Here is a 12,126-nt window from a genome sequence, read left to right on the forward strand (position 1 = left end):
ATTTTGTACATGCCTACCCAATTATTTCTTCCTTTTTATATATCTTTCCCTTTGTATAATAATTAAGATAACTTTGTATTGTACCTGTATTGTTAGCTTGCATTTTCAGCTACTATTCAATGTACCAAAGGTAGATTATATTATTTACAATTTAGCAATGAAAATAGCAAAATAACATTGGGGCATAGTTATCACAAACAGATTGGTGGCCTCTACAGGATCTAAGAATCATTTAGCCTCAACTTTATATTTTTCCTTCAAGGCATATGGCTCTTTAGGTACAAATTGCAGTAACGAAGACTGCACGGTGCACTTAATAAGGTCATAATTGGAGAAGTGTCATGCTGTCCTCTGCCAATTTCTGTCCATTTTGGGAAATAAATTGAAGGCTATCAGTTCTTCTCATAATGTGTCTCAGACACATTATTTTAAATCAGTTATTTTAAATCATTATTTTAAATCAGAGGAGTCTTAGGTATTTTCCTCTGAAATTCCTCAGCCAGAATATTGGATGTAGCAGTCTGATTTGTCACCTCGCTTGCCTATTGGCTCCATTATCATACAATGTTAAGCTACTACTTGTGCATTTTAATTAATTTGTGTACCTTAGTTTTGAATTTTTGAATCCTCACCATCAAGAAACCCTAGTTTATTTATGATTTCAGATACCATGTTTTTTTAAATCAGAGGTTGAAGGTGATCTTTGAATCCCAACTTGCTTTAATTGTGTTGATATGACTGAATCTGTAACTTGAGCTTTATTTTTGTATCCTGTGATCATCCTCTCCAATTCATATAAGAATAGTTTAAAAATTTCTTCTCAAATTAAGTTATGTCCATTTGTTTTTCTCTTCTCTCCAAATATCTTTCAGTTCTCTAAGCAACACTCTTCTTCAACTCTACACCGAATCCAGCACAGAGATGGGGTTTAAATTCCAGATGCCATAATGTTTATTTGTCTCGACAATACATAATAGAAACCCAACTTCAAAGAAAGAAAACGAGCAATTCTTATCCTTAAGCCATACAGGGGCATGGTGTTCTTGTATGTAACAGTAACAGAGTTGGAAGGGACCATGGAGGTCATCTAGTCCAACCCCCTGCTCACGCAGGAGACCTGTACTAGGGATTCAAACCGCTGAACTGCCAACCTTTCTGATCTGTTGTGGAATAGACCAACCCTAGGACTGATTACCTGAGAGTGGTAGCTGAAGCTCCACATTTTGTTTCGTATAATTTCTGGAATACCGGTATTGATTTTTGTGACAGTATTCTTTAGGTGTACCTTATAGGAGAGAGTCTGGTCCAATTCTAGGTTCTTTGGTTAGGGGTTATAGGGGAATAAGTTGTTTAAGTAGACCTTCGAGGCTTTATATGCTAGTTTATTGTTGCTAGTGCTAGGGGTAAGCATCCAGTTGTGAAGAATTTTCCCAAGATTTTAAGATTTTTGGACAAGAGGTTCTCTCCCACCCTCCATGTATTTTTTCTTGTACTGCTATGGCCAAATCATCCATGTATGATTATGCATTATGTAATCTTGTTCTGAAAGAAGTTTTTTTGCATCTTCTCAGTCTAGATGGGATCTGTTTTGACATTGATTAGGATTCTGTCAATCTGTTCATGTGTTACATAGGTCAAGGCAAATTTCATTTTTCTGAAGAGTTAGATGTCCATATTTAGATAGTACAAAATTGAATATAGCTGTATTTGCCACTCTCTTGAACTACACGAATTCACTCAGAGAGCAATCATAATTAACAGTTTTAGTCAGATAAGACAACCAACATGTAGATTCCATCACAAGAAATGAAGTTGGATGAAATTTATGGATGCTTCCATTTGGTTGTACTAATGACTGTTAAAAGTAGAAATAGATTTTGTGGTTAGAAATAAATGGAGAGAATTGGAGATGAGCACCTCACATAATATTAGCTAAGCCATGCATTTTTCTCCTTTATTTTATATTGAGAACCCAACACTAAGCACCAAAACGGCTATAGAAAACAGCTGCATAATGCAATGTTTCTTCAAATATGCGTCTGGAAGCCGTATTATTCTACAGCATAGCAATTAAATACATTTTGGGACACTAATGCTTAAGATGCAATGCAGGAAGAAAATTAGTGTAATGATCTTCTAAGATCAAAGCCAAGCCAAAATAAGATTCTGCAACTGGGAAAGGATGTTTTCCAATATTTAGTTTTCTATGTGTAGGTTTCAAATTCTTTACAGTCTGTCTTTCTACTCGTTTCCTATTGTGTTTCTGCTCCTTCCTCTGCTTTTCTAATCCTATCACTCTCAGTCTTCTACAACCTTTTTGCTACTTTTTTAGCACATTTTTAGCACATTTGTAGATTATGACATTAATGCCTTATGGTCATAAGTATCTGCGAAGGAGATCAAATGATGAACTGTGTCCCGCCGTAAGACATTTCACTTATTTTTATTCAACATCGTTAAACAATTATGAAACCATGCTCATTTCACTGTCATTTTTTTCACTGTAGTTTGTGCCAGATGCATATGTAACTTTTCCATATGTGGTTTGAATAAAAACTGCCAAGGTTTTGCTGGCTCTTTTTTTTTTCTTTTTTTTTTTTGCCACAACTCCAGTACATAAGAAGTCATCAACCAGAGTTAGGCAGATGTGATTTAAAGTAATCTAGATACTACAAACCAAAAGCCCTCCCATGAACAAAGAAAAAAAGTTGCAACTCTGGTTGTCCTGTGCATTGTTCAATTGAGTTTCAAATAAAAAAAAATAGTGACAATACAACTATTAAGCTACAATGAAAAAAAATGATTTGAAATTCACAGTACAAATAAAACGTTTTTTGTTTTCTAATTTATTTCTGTTAACAGTTTATATACATCCATATTTAGTTTACCTTATTTAGGGTGATAAATATCACACAGCTTCTAACCGTCAGCTTCTCAGCAAAGTAACTTTTCTCTCCAAGTGTTTTTCTGAATGGTGACTTTTACCCTTAAGGCGCAAAGCCCAACAGTTCACAGGAATTATACAAGCACAAACTGAGGTAGGAGCATCTCACTCTGCTTTAAAAAGCATGCATTTAATGACTATAAACTTGCATTAGAAGATATGTGAGCATTTTCTCACATTCTGTGCAGATATCAGAATCTAATGTTATGGTAGTTAGATACAACTGCATCTCAAACAGCGGAATGAAATAACAAACCATTAATTTAGGAATCATAAGGCATATATCCTGCAATGGGGTGAAATTACATGGGGCATTTATACTAAGGTTGTGCTTTGAAAATAATTCAGAAGAATTGCTTAAGAGTGTTCAGGATCTCAGTTATGAATTTTTTTAAAAATTTGATTTATATGCCGCCCTTCTCCGGAGACTCAGGTCGGCTTACAATGCGTTAAGCAATAGCCTTCATACTTTTGTATATTTATACAGAGTCAGCTTATTGCCCCCACAAACTGGGTCCTCAATTTACCTACCTTAGAAAGGATGGAAGGCTGAGTCAACCTTGAGCCTGGTGAGATTCGAACTTACAGTAATTGCAGACAGCTGCTGTTAATCACAATGCTATCACTCTGCTCAGCCACCAGGCTCAAGGTAACCTGACAAAAAAGGATATGGCTGTTTTAAGAAGGTGCTGAATTCCTCCCACACGCTGTGAAACACCTCTTCTGAATAAATTTCAGTCATACATAGCCCAATTGTATTGCATGAGTGGGCAGAGCCGAATCTGATAGTGGGTGAGATGTAGGCATTTGTGGGTGTAGATTAAGTGAGGATATCTGGGAGATAATTTTTGTATAATTTAACAAGATTGTAGAATGGTTTGAGACTTGGGGCATCTCACTGGAAGAATATTACAAGGTTATGAGTTTCAGGCTTTCTACCTTTACTTTAAAGGATTTTAAACTAAGTAGTAGGACTGGTTGCATGATTTCAGAATATTATGGATTTATGCCACTGCTAAAACATAACAGGAATTGATCATCTATTTTAATTTGTTTCCTCAAATGTTACAGTCACAATATCCACCTTGCAACCTAGTATAAGCCTTTGCCTAGATATGTTTGTGGTTGTCATGGCACTGATTCTTGAGTGGATTATTCAATTATTGGATTCAATTGCACTTTTTTGTGTAGAGAAATTGGTTGCTTAACCATCCTTGAAAACACCTATATCAGTCCTTTCAGCTGGATTTTCTTATGATATTGCTTTGGATGAAGGGCATTTTCATAGTACTGTGGATCTACAAATGGCATTTCATCAAAAGTCTATTGGAAGATGGATTGGTATGATATTTGGCAAGAGCACAACTCTTTAAAAATCCAACTATATTAAAAGCACAATTTTTGCAGAACCTTACTTGGATTTTTTTTTCCTTAGACTTCCATGTCTGTCTGGGCTTCAATTATTGAAGGAGCTTGACTAAGTAAATCTGACTACAGTCACATTGGTCTCATAAAAATCTGTATCAATTTTAAAAACAGTGATTATTACAATACTTCTAAAAAAATATACTAAGTCCAGCTTATTTTTATGATCAAATAGGCATAACTAGGCATACTGCTTTCTGCCATTTTAATTTTACAGTGAAACAGTACCAGTGTATTTCTGATGGTAAAGCAATTCCAAACACTGGTTTTGCTTTGAAAATATAATATGTAAATACTTTTGTCCCATACCAATTAGTAGTTTTGGATCATATCCCTCAATGAATAAATGAACAAGTATAGTACTTTGATTTTTTTGTTCAAATTGGGTATTCTTTATTTAATTTTAGGACATGTGTGGAGAATGGATCATTTAGTCCATATTTATGCAGAAATATTGAACATTCAAAAGGATTCACACATGAATGTAGTCCAAACTATGGCAATGGTTTTTGTTCCTTATTTGTAGAATGTAAAGATGAGATCAATCTGCTTTTGAGAACATGTTGTCCTGAAAACTAAAAACTGACAATATTCATTCACCTCTTTCCCCTAAATCCACAAACATGTATGCCATTCCTCATAAAGCAAAGCCAGATTTTTTATAGTCTAATCTAAGGGGATTATTGTTCCAAAATACATGAGTAAACAATTCATGTAATTTTCTTTCCAAGGAAATCATTATTAGGAAAGTTCTACTTCCAAACGTATGTTTATTTTTGTGTCACCTCACGCTACCTAGCCAAGCATAGACAGCCCCAATCCTTGCTGTTAGCTGTTAAATCCTTAAACCCCTCAATTAAGTTTGGATGTATTCTGATCCCAAAGTTATCCCAGAATATTGTACCAGACATCCTGTTACATATTTATTTATTTTAGGAATCATTCAACTTTAAATGACTCCATGCATCTTATACTTAACATATAACAATGATAAAACCAAGCAAAAAGAACAATACATATCCAGAAAACATGTAATACAATGAAAATTATCAACAACGGCTTGGAACCCATCCTAGCCCCAGGAAGGAAGAAAAGCCAGGTCTTCAGAGATTTTCATAATGCATCAGAATGGGAATCACTTGGGGATGGTGTTCTAGACACAGATGCTGTGGCAGTGATGATTGAGATATGATCACCACAGATGAGCGAATGTCTGTCTTACCTAAACCAACTTTTTACCTTGCCATTATGTACATTCTTACAATTTATTCACTTTCCCACTTCAATTTTCTCTGTAATCTGCTTTCAAATTGAAAGGATCTTTATTTTACATTTCTGTTTTACCAAAAGCTAATGACTTTTTCTATTTTACTAAAAGGCTTAATGCTTCACCTTGAATTTCCTATAGCTATAATATTTCCTAATCTATTTTTGGTCTTTCAAAATATACTGGAATGGTATGAATTAATGTTGACTGAATAGTGAGATTCCAGATTTATATTTCTGCAAGGTCAGGATAAGGAGTAAGGAAAATCTGAAATCTTTCAGATCTGTGCAGGGGTGGGCTTCAGATCCTTTAGCAATGGATTTGCTGTCCCGTTGCTGGGTGGCCATGGCCATGGTGGGCATGGCTTAGTCGGCTGCCTGCACCATATTGGGGTGGGGGCATTTTTCGCCCTACCCAGGCTCCAGAGGCTTTCCTCGAGCCTCCAGGAGGGCAAAAACAACTTCCCCCGGGCTCCGGAGGCCCTCTGGAGGCTGGAAACAGGCCCATTTCCGGACTTCCGGAACCTCCGGGAGGCCCATTTTTTGTCCTCCCAGACCTTCCGCGCGGCCACTGCACTTACCTGGAATGATGAATGGACCACGTGGAGACTTCTGGGAGGGGAGGGGTGGGGTGGGCGTGGCCAGCCAGGGGTGGCATTTGGGGATTTGCCGAACCCCAGCGATCCTTGGCTAGAGGATCACCCGAACCCCCAGGAGCCCACCCCTGGATCTGTGTAACTGAGACCCATGTTGCTTTCTCTTTAGCTAAAACTCTGCTTTAACCAGTCATGGTTGACATCATTAATTTTGTAGTATGATGTACTTGCAGTATCTAGTGATAGTCAAGAAAAAGGGCTTGTATGTTTATATAGATTCTGATACTGATACTGAAGTTCCTTTCCATATGTGAGATACTATGCAGGTGCACTTGCATATAGAAGCTATCATATGAACAAATCTGTTGTGACACTGGTGTGGTGGCTCTTGATAAGAGAAAGCTTATTTAACACCTGATATTGCTCTGGCACCTGTAAGAAAGCATATTTTGGTAGCAATTATATGTCTTCTCATACAAGCAAATTATACATGACTCTTTAGGAGGGAGACTTGCATTATCAAAAAACCCACACAAAACAAGACAAGCCGTTTTAATGCAATTTGGAAGCAATTTGGCTCATTCATTTGAATTGGTCAGATGCGTACTTCCTTCTTTCCCACTCTTAATTGTGCTTTTTCTGAGTTTTTCTTTTGCTTGTTTCAATATTTTTGTGTCCTATCTTAGGAAGAAACATTTTCTTCTTGAAGAGATATTTGTAAACGCAAAAGCATTTCTTTGCAAACCAATAAACATGGGCCTCCAAATTACTAATGAACTGATGGAATATTTTACTTTTTCTGAAACTATAAAGTTAAGATCACCTGGAATCATTTAGCATTTCTTGAGAAATCTTGCTATAGAGAACCTCTTTTTGCTTCTGTGACTTTAAACTTAATTTTATTATTCTAGGAGAAAGGCTCTTCACAGGATAAAAATAGTCATCTTTCTGTTTTGTGGCTTTTCTTAGGAAGCTGAAGCAAGTCACCAATCAACGTAGACAGGAAGATAAAAACAAATGAGGTTACACTGCCATTGATTAAAAAAACCATTTTCTACAAGACAGGTCAGGATTTCCTAGCTATGTTTCTATACAATATCAAATTAAGGAAGTTCTGAATTGTGCATTGAAAACCTAATGTACCTTTAGTTAAATTCATTAATTTATTAATAATATATCCATATTGCTTACCATTGCAAGAACCTTCAGAGAGGTTAACCATCAAAAGTTATAGTTAAAAACAGTGGGTTAAAACAAATTAAAACATTCATGAAGACATTTTAAAATACAAGACAAAATACAAATCAAGAGCTAGATATATATTAAAGGACTTACAAAAAATAAATCTGTAGTCTGGATTTAGGGCATTTCCCTCAGACCATGAGGTATCTTTCCAGGTACTACAGTAGATGGTTAGCACTGGATTCCAAATAGCTTTGGATTTGTGGCCATGGTTTTGTCTGTCTCCAAGTTTGTCTCTAACACCCTAGCTTACAACGTAAGCATAGAGGTTGAAAGCCATCAGAACCTTTAAATAAAGTTTGCTTTACTGCTTTTAAAACTGTTGGAAGAACTATCCATCTGGTTCATTCCAAATGGGGAGAAAGACACTGGAAACATGGAGGCTGATTGGAAAGATGGTTTATTTATGGACAGGACCACATGGGTCTGAGGTCCTGGGTAGCTGACCACATGGAGTGGAGAGTGAGAGGTATTTATACCCTGTTCCTGTGCAAGAAATGTATTCTATTGGCTGTAATCAGACTCCCATGGGCTATGTGGGGTCATGTTTCTCATAAAGTCAAGTTTGGTTGAAGTGTGCTGATGCAATGAAGGGGCTGAGGGCTAATCCTACCTTTGTTCAGACCTTGCTGCTGGGAGTAATGGATTACCAAATCTGATTTTCTAAAGGCTGGCCTCAGTTTAGCATCTACTTGGGGACAGGGAACTGAGGCTCTGAGTTTCTGTCTTTAGAAACATGTTTCTCCTTTAGGGAAATGTAATATTCTCCCTTTTTAAATATTTCTCAAAATACTTCATTCTTCTAGGAGGGGTGGGTACTAACTTTCTACAAAACTAACAGAAAAAGAGAAAAACCTCAAAGGAACAAAACACACAAAAAATACATTATAAAAAAAACTAAGGAAGTTGTGTGTTGATAATAAGAGTTCAGAGTTGGGTTGCTGGCATGGGGCATGTTTTGGGCCATGGATTCTCCAGTTTGCCCTCTGCTGTAGGGAAGGTAACATTGCTGATGAGCTCAGGACATGAGGTGGCAAAAGAGATGCCTAGAAGGAAAACTGTCTCATGTCTGACTGACACTGGTAATATTTGAGCCCTCATGCTGTTGATTCAAGGGCATAAGGAAAATACTTTGCTGTTGTTATTGTTTGTGCTGAGTGTTATCCAGCAGCCCTTTTAAGGCAAACAATCAGCAAAAAATCTGAAAGGCTACTGTGAAGAATGTTTGCAGAATCTGATTGACAAAACTGCTCACTGGACACTGCCAATGAAGATAACTAGGGCTTCAGACTGTGAAATAACCTGGGATCAATTTGAGTCTGAATCCTGAGGAAGCAGGCAGGACTCTCAGTAGCTGCAATCTCTCTCAATTGGATCGCTGCCTTCTTTAAGACTGAACCCTGTGAAGCTTGGAAGCTACCCTTTGAATTTACCCATTTCGACCCCTATGTGTGCTTAAGCAAATATATAAATACTAACGTGCAAAATTAGCAGATTTTTTTTTGACATGAATGTAGCAAGGTGAGGCAGCCTGGCTTAGTCCATTGCCTTAGCTGTGGTAAATGGATTCTACTCTTTCAAAATATTTTAGTATTTGCCATTCTAGCTTGTCTGGGCTCAGCTCCAAGTGGGGAAAAAGACACTGGAAACATGGAGACTGCTTGGAAAGATGGTTTAATGGTGGACAGGATCATACGGTTTGAGTTCCTGAACAGAAAAGGGGCAGAGATGCTAAGCGTGCCTTGGTTTTATGCCCTCTCTGGCTTTGAACTTCCTGGGGCCCAGGAAGAGTATCCTGATTGGTTGCTGCCAGAGGTCATAGCTAGCCTTTTAGGTTGTCTGTGCCAAATTTGACTGAAAGTTGGTGGGTGGTGCAATAAAGGGCAATTAAATGGCTCTGCCTGAAGGAGGTAGATCTTTGTTATGTAGAATAGACTGGCTCAGGCCTTAATGGCCCATTAACAAAGGTGGGGGGCTGAGTTTCTGCTTCTCTGAGTTTCTACTTCTCTTTTAGGAAAAATATTCTGGCTTTTTAGTATATCCTAAAATATTTCATTTTTCTAGGAGAGGGGTGAATGCTAACTTCCTACATCAGAAACAAATTATTTATTTAGTTACAAAGAAAGAAAACTTGAATTTACTTGTTCTCAGCTTTTTCCTTTTTAACCATGTGCATGAATCTTGAGAACGGGGGTGTATTTTTCTTAATCTTTGTATGGCATTTAGAAAATTCCAGGTCTGTTTTAGGTGGGCCTATATAGGGGCTAATACAAAGTAAGCAGGGCTGTATCTCACATACAGGCAAAACTGTGACTCACCCCACCCCACCCTCTTTAGTGGGTAATGTGATTTTTCCTTTTGTTTTGTTTTTATTTAACACTGTCTTCAACTTATTTTATGCCTGACTCTATAGCATTTGCATCTTAGGAACATGTTCTATTAATTTTCAATAGTTGGGCTGTTGGAATTTGATGATATACTTGGTTGTAGTTTTGGGGGTACTACACAGGAGTTGGGGTGCATCCAGCTGCTGGATTACAAGCTAATCATTCCTGCTGTAAAACTACTTTTTTAGGTAGTCCTGTTGGCTAGCCAAGATAAGGTAGCTACTTCATGGCCAAAACCAAAAACAATGAAAAATGTTTCATTGTATATATTGGGAAGCAAGTGTGTGTGTATGTATATGTGTGTGTGTCAGCCTCCGCCTCTACATTGTTTGCTTGCTTCAGCTGCCATTGTAATGGGGGGAGCTGTCTGGGTATTGGGGGGGGGAAACGAGCTGGTGGAGATGTCTCATAACAGGGAGTGAATTGGAGAAAGTTTTCTCTGCAGTTGGAAGGCGTGCTGATAACCAGTCAAGATCAACCATCCTGGCATACCAGAAGGATGGAGCCATCTGAAGCTGCACCCCACATGACACCTTGGGGGGATGTGGATTGGATAATCCTGACTGGACCCTTGGGGGGGAGGGTTTTGGGGATGCTTTCTATATGTGATTTTCGCACCTATTGCCTCAGACCTTGCTTTTATTTGGCTGCATTCAGTTCATACTCAGTAAAAGTACCTTTCTCTATGAAAATGGAGTCGGGGTTTTTCTTTCTTGAGTTGTGAAAGGAAGCATACCTGACAGTATGTGTATACATACGTACTTGTGTGTGTTTGTGTGTGGGTGTATATATATATATATATATATATATATATATGTGTGTGTGTGTGTGTGTGTGTGTGTGTGTGTGTGTGTGTGTATACCTCTCGCAGGTCTGGCCCTCTTCTTTATCGAGGGCCTATCTCGATGATGGACTTTGGAGTCCGGAGAGATGGCATACAGCAAAAAGAGGGTTATGGGGTTTTTTAGGGAAATTTCTTAATAAGATTTTAAGGGATTCTGGGAGGGGGGTAGATTACGTGGGTTCGAGGGAAGACCCGTGGGGGAGGATATCTGGGCCAGCCGTAGGGCGTGGCATGGGAGGTGTGAACTCTGGGGTCAAGGAGATGATTAGATCTTACGATACAGATGCCCATAACATCGATACTGTAGGTGGGAGGGGCAGATATGGCGGGAGCAGGGGGCCACATCATCCTACGGGAGTGCGTCCTCGCTGTTTACAAGCGGTGGCGCGCTCCGACCCTCAAAGCTCTTCTCGTTCCCCAGGTTGTACGGAACCTCGGGCCCCAGGCCTTCGGCTGATGCTGTGCAACGCCAGGTCCGTGGTAAATAAAGCCCCCCTCATTTGTGATCTTATTCAGGAGGGGGGTGCGGACCTGGCGGGTATTACGGAGACCTGGTTGGGCCAGGAAGGGGGAGCCCCCCTTGTTGATATGTGCCCACCAGGTTTCCGTGCTTTCCATCAGCCAAGGTCTCAGGGGAGGGGCGGAGGGGTGGCGGTTGTTATTAACGAAGGTCTTGGACCAAGGGAGGCCACTGTTCCTCAGACGGCTGGATGTGAGTCCCTTCTTGTGAAGTGGGGTCATAGGGTGCAGTTGGGCTTGCTAGTCACGTACCTGGCTCCCTGCCATGTGGCAGCAGCCCTGCCTGAGCTGCTTGATGTTATAGCCGCGGTGGCTGTTGACACCCCCAGGCTTATGGTCATGGGGGATTTTAACCTGTCATCAGTTGGCGAGACATCTGAGGTGGCTCGGGAGTTCATGGCTTCCATGACGGCTATGGACCTGACCCAGTTAATTTATGGCTCTACTCACATGGGGGGACACACACTGGACCTTGTTTTTGTCTCTGGACAGTGGTTGAGTGATCTCGAGATAGGGGATATAGTGATTGAACCCTTGTCATAGTCAGATCACTCCCTCCTTCGCCTGGACCTTCGAACCGCCACACCCCGCCGCAGGGAGGCGGAACCGACCAGATGGTTCCGCCCCAGGCACCTGATGGATCCTGAGAGATTCCAGATGTAGCTTGGGCCATTTCCTGAGGTTCTAGCACACGACTCGGCTGAGGACTTAGTGGCCGCCTGGGATAGGGCGGCGGCTGATGCTTTAGACCGAGTCGTGCCTTTGCGGCCTCTGACCCGGCGCCGGTCTCACCTGGCTCCTTGGTATACTGAGGAGCTGAGGGAGATGAAGCACCAGAAAAGACGCCTAGAGAGCAGTTGGAGGGCTAGTCGTTCTGAATCCGACCGAACACTGGTAAGATCT

At 39.8% G+C, this 12,126-nt stretch overlaps 1 protein-coding gene across 2 annotated transcripts in view; it reads left to right on the forward strand.

Annotated features, from left to right (window-relative positions):
- Positions 1 to 12,126, forward strand: part of PLCL1 (phospholipase C like 1 (inactive)) — a 242,434-nt gene that overhangs the window by 23,114 nt on the left and 207,194 nt on the right. The gene's annotated exons all lie outside the window — the stretch shown is intronic.

The sequence above is a fragment of the Pantherophis guttatus genome, chromosome 1, assembly GCF_059756535.1.
Source record: "Pantherophis guttatus breed Tessera chromosome 1, ASM5975653v1, whole genome shotgun sequence".
In the NCBI taxonomy this organism is placed as follows: Eukaryota; Metazoa; Chordata; class Lepidosauria; order Squamata; family Colubridae; genus Pantherophis; species Pantherophis guttatus.